The 12,519-nt window shown below is 47.3% G+C and overlaps 1 long non-coding RNA gene across 1 annotated transcript in view; it reads right to left on the bottom strand.

Moving 5' to 3' along the window:
* Positions 1–1,135: 1,135 nt before the first annotated feature.
* LOC134911237 (uncharacterized) overlaps positions 1,136–12,519 on the bottom strand; it is a 199,799-nt gene continuing 188,415 nt past the window's right edge. Inside the window, exon 3 of the long non-coding RNA XR_010176422.1 lies at positions 1,136–1,202. This is a non-coding gene — a long non-coding RNA (uncharacterized LOC134911237). The remainder of the gene's footprint in view (positions 1,203–12,519) is intronic.

Here is a 12,519-nt window from a genome sequence, read left to right as displayed (position 1 = left end):
TCACTCCTTTCTACAGAACCAGTTCCAGTCCCACACTGGACTCCTCATGAAACCTCACAAAAATAGAGTGTTCTGAAAAAAAAATGTTTGTCAACGGGAAAAAAGAAAGATAGAACAAAACAAATCTTGCTTATAGCAAATCCATTACTACGACTGGTCTTTCTGTAATCCTTTAGTACGCTCAGGTAGTGTTCAATAGTGCCGCCTCTCAGTCTTCACGGAACAGATTCTCGAGTGATATGTCTGCGATTTCACTCCCTTTACGAGTTCCTTCCGGACTACCGACTTTCCTGTGATGGGAATTCGTGGACCCAAGTCTCTCTCTCGGCTACTTTCACTGGGATCGTTCTGTCAACAAAACTTGGTACGGTCCTTCCAACCTGTCTTTTAGGCAACCTGAGCATAAGAACAATCACACAGTCTCTTGGTTCACAATCAAGACAGTTAGTAGTTGGCATATCAGGAATCAACAGTTTCAAGTTCTTTTGTTAAGTTCTCAAATGCTGGCTCATCTCGATAAGGTACTGTACTGTCACCTCATTGGTGTATTTCTGATCATGGTGCGGATCGAACATGACATGAGGTTGTCTTCCAAAAAAACCCAAAAACAAAACAAAAATTTCAAAGAGGGTGATTCGTTAAGTGGGGATCTGGGAGTGGTTCCGATGCTACATATCACTAGTGGCAGTGTCTATGACCACAATAGTCCAGTTTTAACTATCACTTTGTTTCTACTCCTAAGGATACCATATCTACACACAAATTTCTGCACAATTTTCTTTGCGGTCAGAATTTGTGGCGGCAGGAAATGCCTCTACCCAGTTTGAGAAAACATCAGTGCACACCAATACATATTTCATATTCCTACAGGGTTTTAACTGTACGAAGTCGATTTGTATTACCTGAAAAGCTCCGTCTGCAGGAGGAGTATGGGATGGCTCTGTTAGTGCTACCTTACCAAATGTTCTTCCTCATGCAAGTAAGACAGGTCATTGCTTTCCTGCTTGCCTGAGAAGAGAACCCTGGTGCACGCCAGTATGCTCTTACAAATTTGCACATACCTTCCTTACCCTAGTCAGACCATGTGCCGCCTCAGCTAGGCCTGAGAGATATGTCCTTGGGGCCACTGGCTTACCTTGTCCATCTCTTCAGAGTCCTGAGGACTCCTGACCATACCCCTTCGCCTTCCAGACCTCCTTTTCCTGTAGGGAACACAAATTTGCATCTTAATTTAATTGTTGTGTGTTTGCAATGTAGAGTAAAAACATCTCTAGAGGAGAAAACAAAAAATATCAGGTCTGCGTTTACTAACGGGCTGTCACTTATGTCTGGTCTCATAGTAAAGGTCTGATTCAGATATTCCACACCATCATGCATATCAGTGTCAATACAAAATTTCCCTTCACCAGTATTCTCATCCTCCACCCTTTCTGCATTACAAGGCACATGCAGTAATATACTGGTGTCATTGTGCTGATGAGACATACCGGGTTCGGGCAGAACTTTGAAGGACCAATACGGCATGTGGTGTATGAACTGTCAAATCATGTACCAGTACTACGTCCTAAGTATTTGACCCTTGTCCTACACAACTGCAGTTTATCCTTTGAGACCTTGTGTCCTGTCTGGAAGAGACGAAACAGAAACTGTTTCGTATCTGCCAGGGACGAATCAAATGAATCAGCGCACAAGTCATTAACATATTGTATCATCACCGACCCATTCTCAGGCTGAAAGGACTGTGGTGGTCATTCCGAGTTGATCGCTCGCTAGCAGTTTTTAGCAGCCATGCAAACGCTATGCCGCCTCCCACTGGGAGTGTATTTTAGCTTAGCAGAAGTGCGAACGAAAGGATCGCAGAGCAGCTACAAAGTTTTTTTGTGCAGTTTCAGAGTAGCTCAAATCCCACTCAGCGCTTGCGATCATTTCAGACTGTTCAGTTCCTGTTTTGACGTCACAAACCCGCCCAGCGTTCGCCCAGCCACGCCTGCATTTTTTCTGGCATGCCTGTTTTTTTTTCCGAACACTCCCTGAAAACGGTCAGTTGCCACCCAGAAACGCCTACTTCATGTCAATCACTCTGCGGCCACCAGTGCGACTGAAATGCTTCGCTAGACCCTGTGCAAAACTACATCGTTCGTTGTGCCCGTACGTCGCACGTGCGCATTGCGCCGCAAACGCATGCGCAGAACTGCCGTTTTTTAGCCTGATTGCTGCGCTGCGAACAAATGCAGCTAGCGATCACCTCAGAATGACCCCCTGTAAACAGTTATGTAGGGCTTGGGAGTCCATGTATTGTACCCCCTTTGTGAACGCAAAGATGAAGAAACTGTGAAGAAACAGAATAGAGGTTGGTGACAGTAAAGTTTGTAGAGGTGGAGAGGATTTTATTAAAATGACAACTGGATTGGGCACTACAGGGAATTGATTAACTACTTGGTCTACCCCCCTTAAATCTTCTGCTTGCTGTATCACTACTGGGACTACCTCAGCCATTAATCCAGTGTCCTGTCCATCCTAAATTCATAGGGAACCCGGTATCTGTGAGATAATTTCCTCTACCTGTGATGGACATGAATCTAGAACAGTGGAATGCAACATTAGTCTTTGAGGAGTATCTAACATACCTTGTACTTCCTGAGCGGGAGTACAATATAAGTATTTCATGTTTCAATTTACATAACAAAATCTCTGTCAATTAAGTAAGTCAGGGGCCACTGCTGCTAGGAGAAAAGAAAAGGGATTAGCATCATAGAGGGCCAATCGTAACTTCAGCAGGTTTTGTCAACGGGTAATGTTGCACTTCTCTCATTACTCCCATTTGCCGAATTAGTGTTTACCTCTGATCTTTCTTTCTATGGGGGTAATTCCAAGTTTATCGCAGCAGGAAATTTTTTAGCAGTTGGGCAAAACCATGTGCACTGCAGGGGGAACAGATATAACATGTGCAGAGAGAGTTAGATTTGGGTGGGGTGTGTTCAATCTGCAATCTAAATTGCAGTGTAGAAATAAAGCAGCCAGTATTTACCCTGCACAGAAACAAAATAACCCACCCAAATCTAACTCTCTCTGCAAATGTTATATCTGCCCGCCCCCCCCCCCCCCCCCCCCCTGCAGTGCACATGGTTTTGCCCAACTACTAAAAAATTTCCTGCTGCGATCAACTTGGAATTACCCCCTATATAAAGTGGGGCAAAAAAGTATTTGGACAGCCACCGATTGTGCAAGTTGACCCACTTAAAAAGATAAGAGAGGTCTGTAATTTCCATCATAGGTTCACTTCAACTGTGAGAGACGGAATCTGAAAAAAAAACCCCACAGGAAATCACATTGTATGATTTTTAAACAATTTACTTGTATATTCTTGTGGAAAATAAATATTTGGACACCTACCAAGCAGCAAGATTTCTGTCTCTCACAGACCTGTTACTTCTTCTTTAAGAAGCTCTTCTATCCTTCACTCGTTACCTGTATTAATGGCACCTGTTTGAACTGGTTATCTGTATAAAAGACCTGTCCACACCCTCAAACAGTCAGACTGCTACCTCTCCACCATGGCCAAGACCAGAGAGCTGTCTAAGGACACCAGGGACGGAATTGTAGAGCTGCACAAGGCTGGGATGAGCTACTTGACAATAGGCAAGCAGCTTGGGGAGAATAGATCAACTGTTGGCACAATTATTAAAAAATTGAAGAACTACAAGATCACTGACAATCTCCCTCGACCTGGGGCTCCATGCAAGATCTTACCTCGTGGGGTATCAATGATCTTGAGAAACGTGAGGAATCAGCCCAGAACTACACGGGGGGACCTGGTCAATGACCTCAAGAGAGCTGGGACCACAGTCACAAAGGTTACCATTAGTAACACACTACGTCATCATGGATTGAAATCCTGCAGCGCCCGAAAGGTCCCCCTGCTTAAGCCAGCACATGTCCAGGCTCGTCTAAAGTTTGCCAGTGACCATCTGGATGATCTAGAGAAGGATTGGGAGAATGTAATGTGGTCAGATGAGAGCAAAATCGAACTTTTTGGTATAAACTCCACTCACTGTGTTTGGAGGGAGAAGAATGATGAATGGCATCCCAAGAACACCATACCCACTGTGAAGCATGGGGGTGGAAACAGCATACTTTGGGGCTGCTTTTCTGCAAAGGGGACAGGACAACTTCCATCAGTAAAAGCATTGAAGATGGAACGTGGCTAGGTCTTCCAGCATGACAATAACACAAACACACCGCCCGGGCAACTAAGGAATGGCTCCGTAAGAAGCATTTCAAGGTCCTGGAGTGGCCTAGCCAGTCTCCAGACCTCAACCCAATCGAAAATCTGTGGAGGGAGTTGAAAGTCCATGTTGCCCGGCGACAGCCCCAAAACATGACAGATCTAGAGAAGATCTGCATGGAAGAGTGGGCCAAAATACCTGCTACAGTGTGTGCAAACCTTGTCAAGAACTACAGGAAATGTTTGACCTCTGTAATTGCCAACCGAGGTTATATTATAAAGTATTGAGTTAAACTTTTAAATTGTCCAAATATTTATTTTCCGCAAGAATATGCAAATAAATTGTTTAAAAATCATACAATGTGATTTCATAGGTTTTGTTTTTCAGATTCTGTCTCTCACAGTTGAAGTGTACCTATGATGGAAATTACAGACCTCTCTCATCTTTTTAAGTGGGTCAACTTGCACAATCGGTGGCTGTCCAAATACTTTTTTGCCCCACTGTATGTACTTGAATGGCTCCATACTTACCAGTTCCACTGGTCTCAGCCACTTCCACTGCAGGCTATAGCTCCTCTTTTACCGGTTGGATATTACTCCTCTGAGTGCATGAGAAATGGCTAAAACCTTCTCTTCCTAAATAAAACTTTGACATTCCTTAGTACATATATAGGTTTCATTCATAATTTTATTTATTTTTTTTAATTATTATTTTCTATAGTTTGTATACTGGCTGTAACTGCTTCCACATCCTCATATGGCGGTGTACTTGCTTTCTCTTTTTACTTCTCCCCATTGTTGCTACGAGTTAAAATAGTTATTATGTTTTCGTTCTTGTCTTATATGACTTTGGTTAAACATACTACCTGCAATACCTTAGGATCAAAACCACCAATCACTGGAAATGATATTTCACCATTCATACGTACTCAATCATTACAAAAAGCCTCTGCTTGTAAGGACCATACATCTTACACCTAATATACCGAGTGGACCCTTTCGGCCTCTGCTCCTCAGCCTGAACCCTGGCTCCTGAACGCCTCTCGCGTGCCCACTTGGCTCCCATTGTGGACTTTTTAAACACAAACACCAAATGGCACGCGCAAGACGACGTTCCTCCGAGCGCTTTTCACCCGCTCCTGCTCCACTGGACAGTACTACGGCCCACTCCTGTAGTGACTTCCTGCGTACCCAGTGAGGACCCTACCAGACCCCTCAGCACTGGAAGTATGAAGTATTAACAGCAATAAATCAATACTTCACCTTTTTCAGTGGAGGTCGAAAGCCTGATCTTTTTGGTTTCTATCCAATGGAATTTTCTTGGGTGAGAAACACCTTATCGATCACCAGTGGCGTAAGTTCATCCCTATCGCCCGGAGGCAAGTTAGAGTTTGGTGCCCCCACCCCTCGCAAAAAAAAGTGCCAGGACAGAGGTGACAGTGCTAGTACTGAGATGAAAAGGGACAGTCCAGTGGGGCCAGGACAGACTAAGACAGAGGGGACAGGCGCAGGACAGAGGTGACAGGGCCATGACAGAATAGAGGGGACAGGAGAGAAGGGTGTCGGGGACAGGACAGAGGTGACAGGGCCATGACAGAACAGAGGGGACAGGAGGGAAGGGTGTCAGGGATAGAACAGAGGTGACAGGGCCAATACAGAGCTGACAGGGACAGTCCAGTGGGGAAGAAAAAAAATGACAGGGCCAAGACAGAGAACCAAGATAGAGGTGACAGGGACAAGAGAGAGGTGATAGGACCAGGACATAGGTGACAGGGCCAGGACAGAGGGTACAGGGACAGGGCAGGGGTGACATGGGCAGAACCAGGACAGAGGTACCAGAACTGAAGGGATAGGAGAGAGGGTTAACAGGGCCAGGACAGAGTTGACAGGGTCAGTACAGGGACAGGACAGGACAGGGGTGGCAGGGACTGGACAGAGAGGACAGAACAGAATGGTCAGCAGAGAGAGATGACAGGGCCAGCAGCACAGAGGTGGCAGAGACAGGAAAGAGGGGAGACAGGGCCAGCACAGAGGTGACAGGGACAGTACAGGGGTGGCAGGGACTGGACAGAGGGGACAGGGACAGAACAGAAGGGTGAGAGAGATGACAGGGACAGGAGTGACAGTGACAGGAGAGAGGGGAGGCCAGGCCAGCACAGAGATGACAGGGATGGGACAGGACAGAGGTGACAGGGACAGGACAGGGGTGACAGGAGAGAGGGAAGACAGGGTCAGCACAAAGGTGACTTGGATGGGACAGTACAGGGGTGACAGGGACAGGAGAAAGGGGAGACAGGTTCAGGACAGGGGTGACAGTGACAGGAGAGATGGGAGGCTGGGCCAGCACAGAGGTGGCAGGGATAGGACAGGACAGGGGTTACAGGGAGAGGAGACAGGGCTAGCACAGAGGTGGCAGGGATACGACAGGATAGGGAGAGGAGACAGGACAGACGTGATATGCTAGCACAGATGTGACAGGGACAGGACTGGCGTGACAGTCCAGCACAGAGGTGTCAGGGAAAGGACAGGGGTGACAGGAGAGAGGGGAGACAGGGCCAGCACAGAGGTGGCAGGGATGGAATGGGAACAGGACAGGGGTGACAAGGACAGGAGAGATGGGAGACAGCCAGGCTTAGTAAAAAGACCTTGTGAACGGTGACAGCAGCGGGTGTTCTGTGCAGTTACTTGACACTCTTGACACTTGACACACACTGTTACAGTACCTACTGTACAGGACACTCAACTGCTTCCCAGCCACGCACCCCATCCCATACCTCTGCCTCTCCTCCTCGCGCTGTTATTCTCTTCTTTGCGGGATCCAGTGGTCACAGCAGCAGTAGAGCAGGGAGTCGGGAGGGGGCGGAGCATGCAGGCGGGCAGCTACAGCGCTGCCCGGCTCGATGTATATGGCGGTGTGAGAACTTGCAGTAGCCGCTGTTCTCCACCGCTGGCAGTGCTGCAGCTAGCAGGGGGAGTGGGCGGAGCATGCAGGCGGGCAGCTATAGTGCTGCCCGGCTCACTGTGTTTGGCGGTGTGAGAAGTAGCAGTTGTTCACCACCGTTGGCAGTGCTGCAGCTAGCGGTGGTGGGCAGGGAAGCCGTGCTATGTCAAGATAGTGCGGTGCAGCCAGTAACTTGACCCTGGGCTGTACACACTGCCTCCGCTGACGCTGCCCTGCACTTGGCAGCTCCTGTATTTATTATAGTATGAAGGGCATAGAACGGCCGAGAAACAATGGAGGAAGTGCCCCCTTCAGGGCTGAAGCCCGGCAGCAAAAGTCTCCATTATCTTCGGCAGTTCCGCCCCTGTATGTATGTATGTGGGTGTGTGTGGGCGTGCGTACGACCCCAGGAGGGGGAGCGAGACTGTGCCAGAAATCAGAGGTGGGGGCCCCCACAATCTACGTTGCCCTGGGCCACCACCACCCTTAATCCGGCCCTGCCCAGACCTCATTAATCCACACATTGCTCTCCCCATGCACTTACCTCAGCGTGAAGAAAGCTGCCTGGTCTCCCTCTCTGTACGCTGCGGAGCTCCAAAGGATGAGGAGCGAGCTGGAGGGGACACACAGAAGCTGGCAGGCAGGGGGGAGGATGGGGCAGGGACTAGGGGATGTGATCAGGGACAGGTAGAGAAGAAGGACAGATGATGGAAAGGGGCGGAGATTCGCGGAGGAAAGGGGGCGGGGCTTAAAACCTAAGGAAGCTTAGACATTCCTCATGTCAGAGTAGTGGCCAGCCCAATAAATACAGCAGTCATGTGACCTGCTGGGCGACCTGGGGGGAGGTTAATTATATAATTGTGGTTGCAGTCCTCACCCCTCCGACCGCAGCCCGCCAAGCCCCGCCCCTTACAGAAAGGGGTGGAGTCATGAAGCAGAAGGAGAGCATTGGGGAATTACTCTGATCCCCAGCCCCTGTCCTAGCCTGTGCTCTGCTGTTGACAGACAGAGATCTGATGCTGCTGGGGATAGAGGAGCAGCCGAATGGGGGCCTCCCTCCTACGTGTAAGGACCGGGTCGGACAGCTGAGGGGACTGGCTGCAGGTATGCTGTGCACAGAGGCCGCTGCTGTCCTGACTCCCCACCAGCAATCACCAAAGTCCACACAGTCGCCGCCGCCACTAGAGTGCAGCGACCACTCCTGCTGCTCTGTCTGAGGGCCGGGCAGGAGAGCGCAGCGCGCCTCTCCTGTACCTCGGTCCAACTCTGCTAAGCCCCGCCCTCACACAAAAGAGGGCGTGGCTACAAACCAGTGGGGCCTACGGTGATCTCCTTGGCTCCCCGGTGGCCCAGTCCGAGCCTGGAGGCAGCGACCGATCTTCAGGGACAGGCAGCGGGAGACAATGGAGGAGATCTGCCCCCCTTGAGGTCAGGAGCCCGGCGGCAGCCGACTCCACTGCCTCCCAGAGTTCCGCCCCTGTCGATCACCCTTTCCAATGAATGTCCACCAGGAATATTTCCTGAGAGAGAGTCAGTGAAAATTCCTTTACTTTACACAAATCACGTCTGTGTATGCTAACACAGCGCGTATGATGATGCTGTCCAATCGCACGGCTTATAGAAACTTGTTATCTATACACCCTACGATCACGGGAGTCGAATTCACAAGCTGCGCTCCACAGCCGGAGCGTAACACCAAAAATCACGCTCCTCCGCACATTTTACCTTTAAAAACACACACACTACGTGCCTCAATACCAATTAATACGTGAGGTCGCTAGCCTCCACGCCACTAAGCCTCTGCTAACTCAGTGCCTCATCCTATGGGATCCCGAATTGTCCTGGGGTTCAATGCACTCACACTTACTTTCAACAACCCACACTTTTAGATTTTCTGTACAGAAAAAAAAGTAATTTACCAGTGATTGATAACATTCCCTTAAAGGTATTACACTTTAAACAAAGTATTATAGTAATCTGTTTTGAAATTGGATAATTGGATGTGTTTTATCCTACCTTAACAATCAATTTATTTTATGCTGCTAACTTCCGCTTGCGTAAATATGCACTCACGCCTGTGCATCCACGTGTGTACCCGTGCGTCGCTGTATACGTGTCCACGTTCTATTGTACTATGACACGTGTATACTTGCGTACGCAAGTGTGTATCGCTGCGTACCTTTGCACGCAGCTTGCCACACTCTGTTACCCAACTCTAGTAATACAATAAAAACACTGTACTTGTATTGTAGCAGTTAGATAAATGCTTCCACGTTCCCTTCGAGCACCGGAAGTCCCCTGCCGGACAACTTCCGCTACGTGCTTCCCAAACTTTTAGGCAGGAACGGAGCTTCACTTATGTGTAAATATTTTGTGAATTTTCGTTAGCAATAACACTTTAACAATCAATTTTAAAACACTTCAATATAATATGGCTTTTGACTATAATTTAAATGCTATGATTCAGATTGGATAGCTATCTTGTAGAACATATAGATATAAATATACATATTTTATATAATAATATAACATATCATATATATATATATATATATATACATATATATATATATATATACATACACATGATGTGAAACGGGCGTGGCTTAATACAGGTGGCGTGGTCAGTTACGCCCCCTGTACAGTAGTAGCGCCGCTTAAATTTTCGTGAAGCAAAACATACATTGGCAAGTTTACGACATAAGGTCATTGACCATATTCCTGCCAATTTACGTGGTGGTGACCGGGGTGCCTTGTTATTACGCAGGGAAGCCCGTTGGATCTTTGAGCTCTGCACACTTTCACCGTACGGTCTCAATGAGTCCAATAATTTGGGGTGCTTTCTCTAGTCATGTATATGCCCCTCCACCAGGCCAAATGTTTTTCTCATAGTGTCTGAGTATTTATTATAAAACCAGGCTATTAATTATTATAGAGCTAATTAGTCCCTTTTTCTATGCCACTAGAAATTAGTATATACCAGTGGACGTATGTCTTTTTATGCTAATATATCATTGTAATCGCAGTATATATATTTAATGCATGCCCTGTCTCTATATCACTTCTAGCAGTAGCTTTTTTAACACTGGATGTTTTTCACGTTTTTTATACACTTTCCAAGGTGATTATTCTTTGTTGTTATTGCAGCGCTGTGAATGCCGCCGGCGGGTTACTATGGAAACGGCGCTGGAGAGCGCGCGTCGCCCCGGGGTGACGTCATCGAACCCCGTCCAGGAAGCACACACAGCGTGCAGGATGGTTTGTGTGGTGGGCTATATAAGGTAAGATTGTTTGTTTTGTAAGTTATTCTTGTCCTGACGAAATTTATGAAAATAAATGAAACGTTGACTCATTGAAGCTGCGCTGTCAGCTTGTTATTCTAACCAGCTTTTTGCTCCATAGCAAGTCCTTTGAGTGACGGATCTTTTTCACTCTGCTACTAAGTAACTACAATATTTTGGCACCGAGGCACCTACATTGTTTATTTGGATCCTAAGGAGTGCCAGTCCTTGCAATACTATATATATATACATATATATATATACACACACATGATGTGAAACGGGGCGTGGCTTAATACAGGGGGCGTGGTCAGTTACGCCCCCTGTACAGTAGTAGCGCCGCTTAAATGCTGAGCGGTGCGCGATGACGTCATCGCGCACCGCACAGCAAAAGGTCCTCTCCACGAAGGGAAACTAGACGCTACGCGTCTAGTTCCCTTCACAGGAGGCACAGACGGGGGACACAGCGGGCAGCGGAGGGCACAGCAGTGGCGGATCTTGCCATGGTGCAGCGCCCTCCGGATGGCGCCAGCGCCCTCCGGAAGGCGGCGCCCTGGGCAAAAGTCCTGCTTGCCCGTGGCAAGATCCGCTACTGATCTATTCATACACACATACTGAATGAATATAGTTTCTACAGAGCCTAATTTGCATCTCAGATGTTCACATGCTTGCTGTTCCAGGGTGGTTGAACAGGTTCATTAACATTTCAATTGCCTATCTTGTAGCAAGCAGAGGGGTCATTTTACACTCAGTACCTTCCAGTCTAAAACAAATCCTGGAGAGAGAAAAAAACAACTTCTCATCTGTGTGTAATTTTTACATCAAGCTAAGGATTTATCTCACTATTACTCTCACCAGATCTAATTGAAACACTATTTATAATTGACTATGGCATGAGTTAATTAAATTCATTGGTAGCTTTTAAGTGGTGTTGGATTTGTACATATATATTGTTTATTTGTGACAAAAGAAACAGATTGCTTAACAAACTGAAAGTCAGCTGTTAGCTAAGTGGATAGGGAGTGACCTTATGTTATGTGGCTTTTAAGACCAATGCAGACTGTACCTTACATTAGACCTAAAATGGCCACTGCTCCTCCCCCTTCCAAACCATGTGCTTGGACAAAATGGTGGCCAGAATACAAACACTATCCTTTGTCACAAATAAATCACAAATCATACAAGCACCGGAAGTCCTAATAGACAATTCCCACTGAATGGTAGTGATGAGCGGGTTAGGTTTCTCGGAAACCGAACCCCCCCGAACTTCACCTTGTTTACACGGGTCCGAGGCAGGTTCGAACCTTCCCGCCTTGCTCGGCTAACCCGAGCGCGCCCGAACGTCATCATCCCGCTGTCGGATTCTCGCGAGAGTCGGATTCTATAAGCAGCCGCGCGTCGCCGCCATTTTCACACGTACATTGGAGATGATAGGGAGAGGACGTGGCTGGCGTCCTCTCCGTTTAGTAGAAGACAGTTGATTTGATTGCTTGTTTATTACTATAATTGTGGGGAGGATTGGGGAGCAGCTGTTAGGAGGAGTACAGTGCAGAGTTTAGTTTTTATCCGTTCTCTGCCTGAAAAAAACGCTCCATACCATATCTGTGCTCAGTGTGCTGCATGATATATCTGTGCTGAGTGCTCACACTGCTTAATTGTGGGGACTGGGGAGCAGCTATAGCAGGAGTACAGTGCAGAGTTTTGCTGACAGTGACCACCAGTATACGTTTGTCTGCCTGAAAAACACTCCATATCTGTGCTCAGAGTGTGCTGCTTTATTGTGGGGACTGGGGACCACCAGTATAATTAATATTATATAGGAGGAGTACAGTGCAGAGTGCACTGCTGTACCTACCTCTGTGTCGTCATCCATTAAGTATACTATCCATCTACATTTCTATACCTGTGGTGCATTTTAGTTTAGCAGTTTGCTGACAGTGTCCACCAGGTCCAGTATACTATATATAGCAGTACGGTAGGCCACTGCTGTACCTACCTCTGTGTCGTCACTCGTCATCCATTAAGTATACTATCCATCCATCTACATTGTATACCTGTGGTGCCTTTTTTTT

The sequence above is a fragment of the Pseudophryne corroboree genome, chromosome 4 (genome assembly GCF_028390025.1).
Source record: "Pseudophryne corroboree isolate aPseCor3 chromosome 4, aPseCor3.hap2, whole genome shotgun sequence".
In the NCBI taxonomy this organism is placed as follows: Eukaryota; Metazoa; Chordata; class Amphibia; order Anura; family Myobatrachidae; genus Pseudophryne; species Pseudophryne corroboree.
The sequence above is the reverse complement of the archived record's forward strand: the minus strand, read 5'-3'. Positions and strand labels throughout refer to the sequence as shown.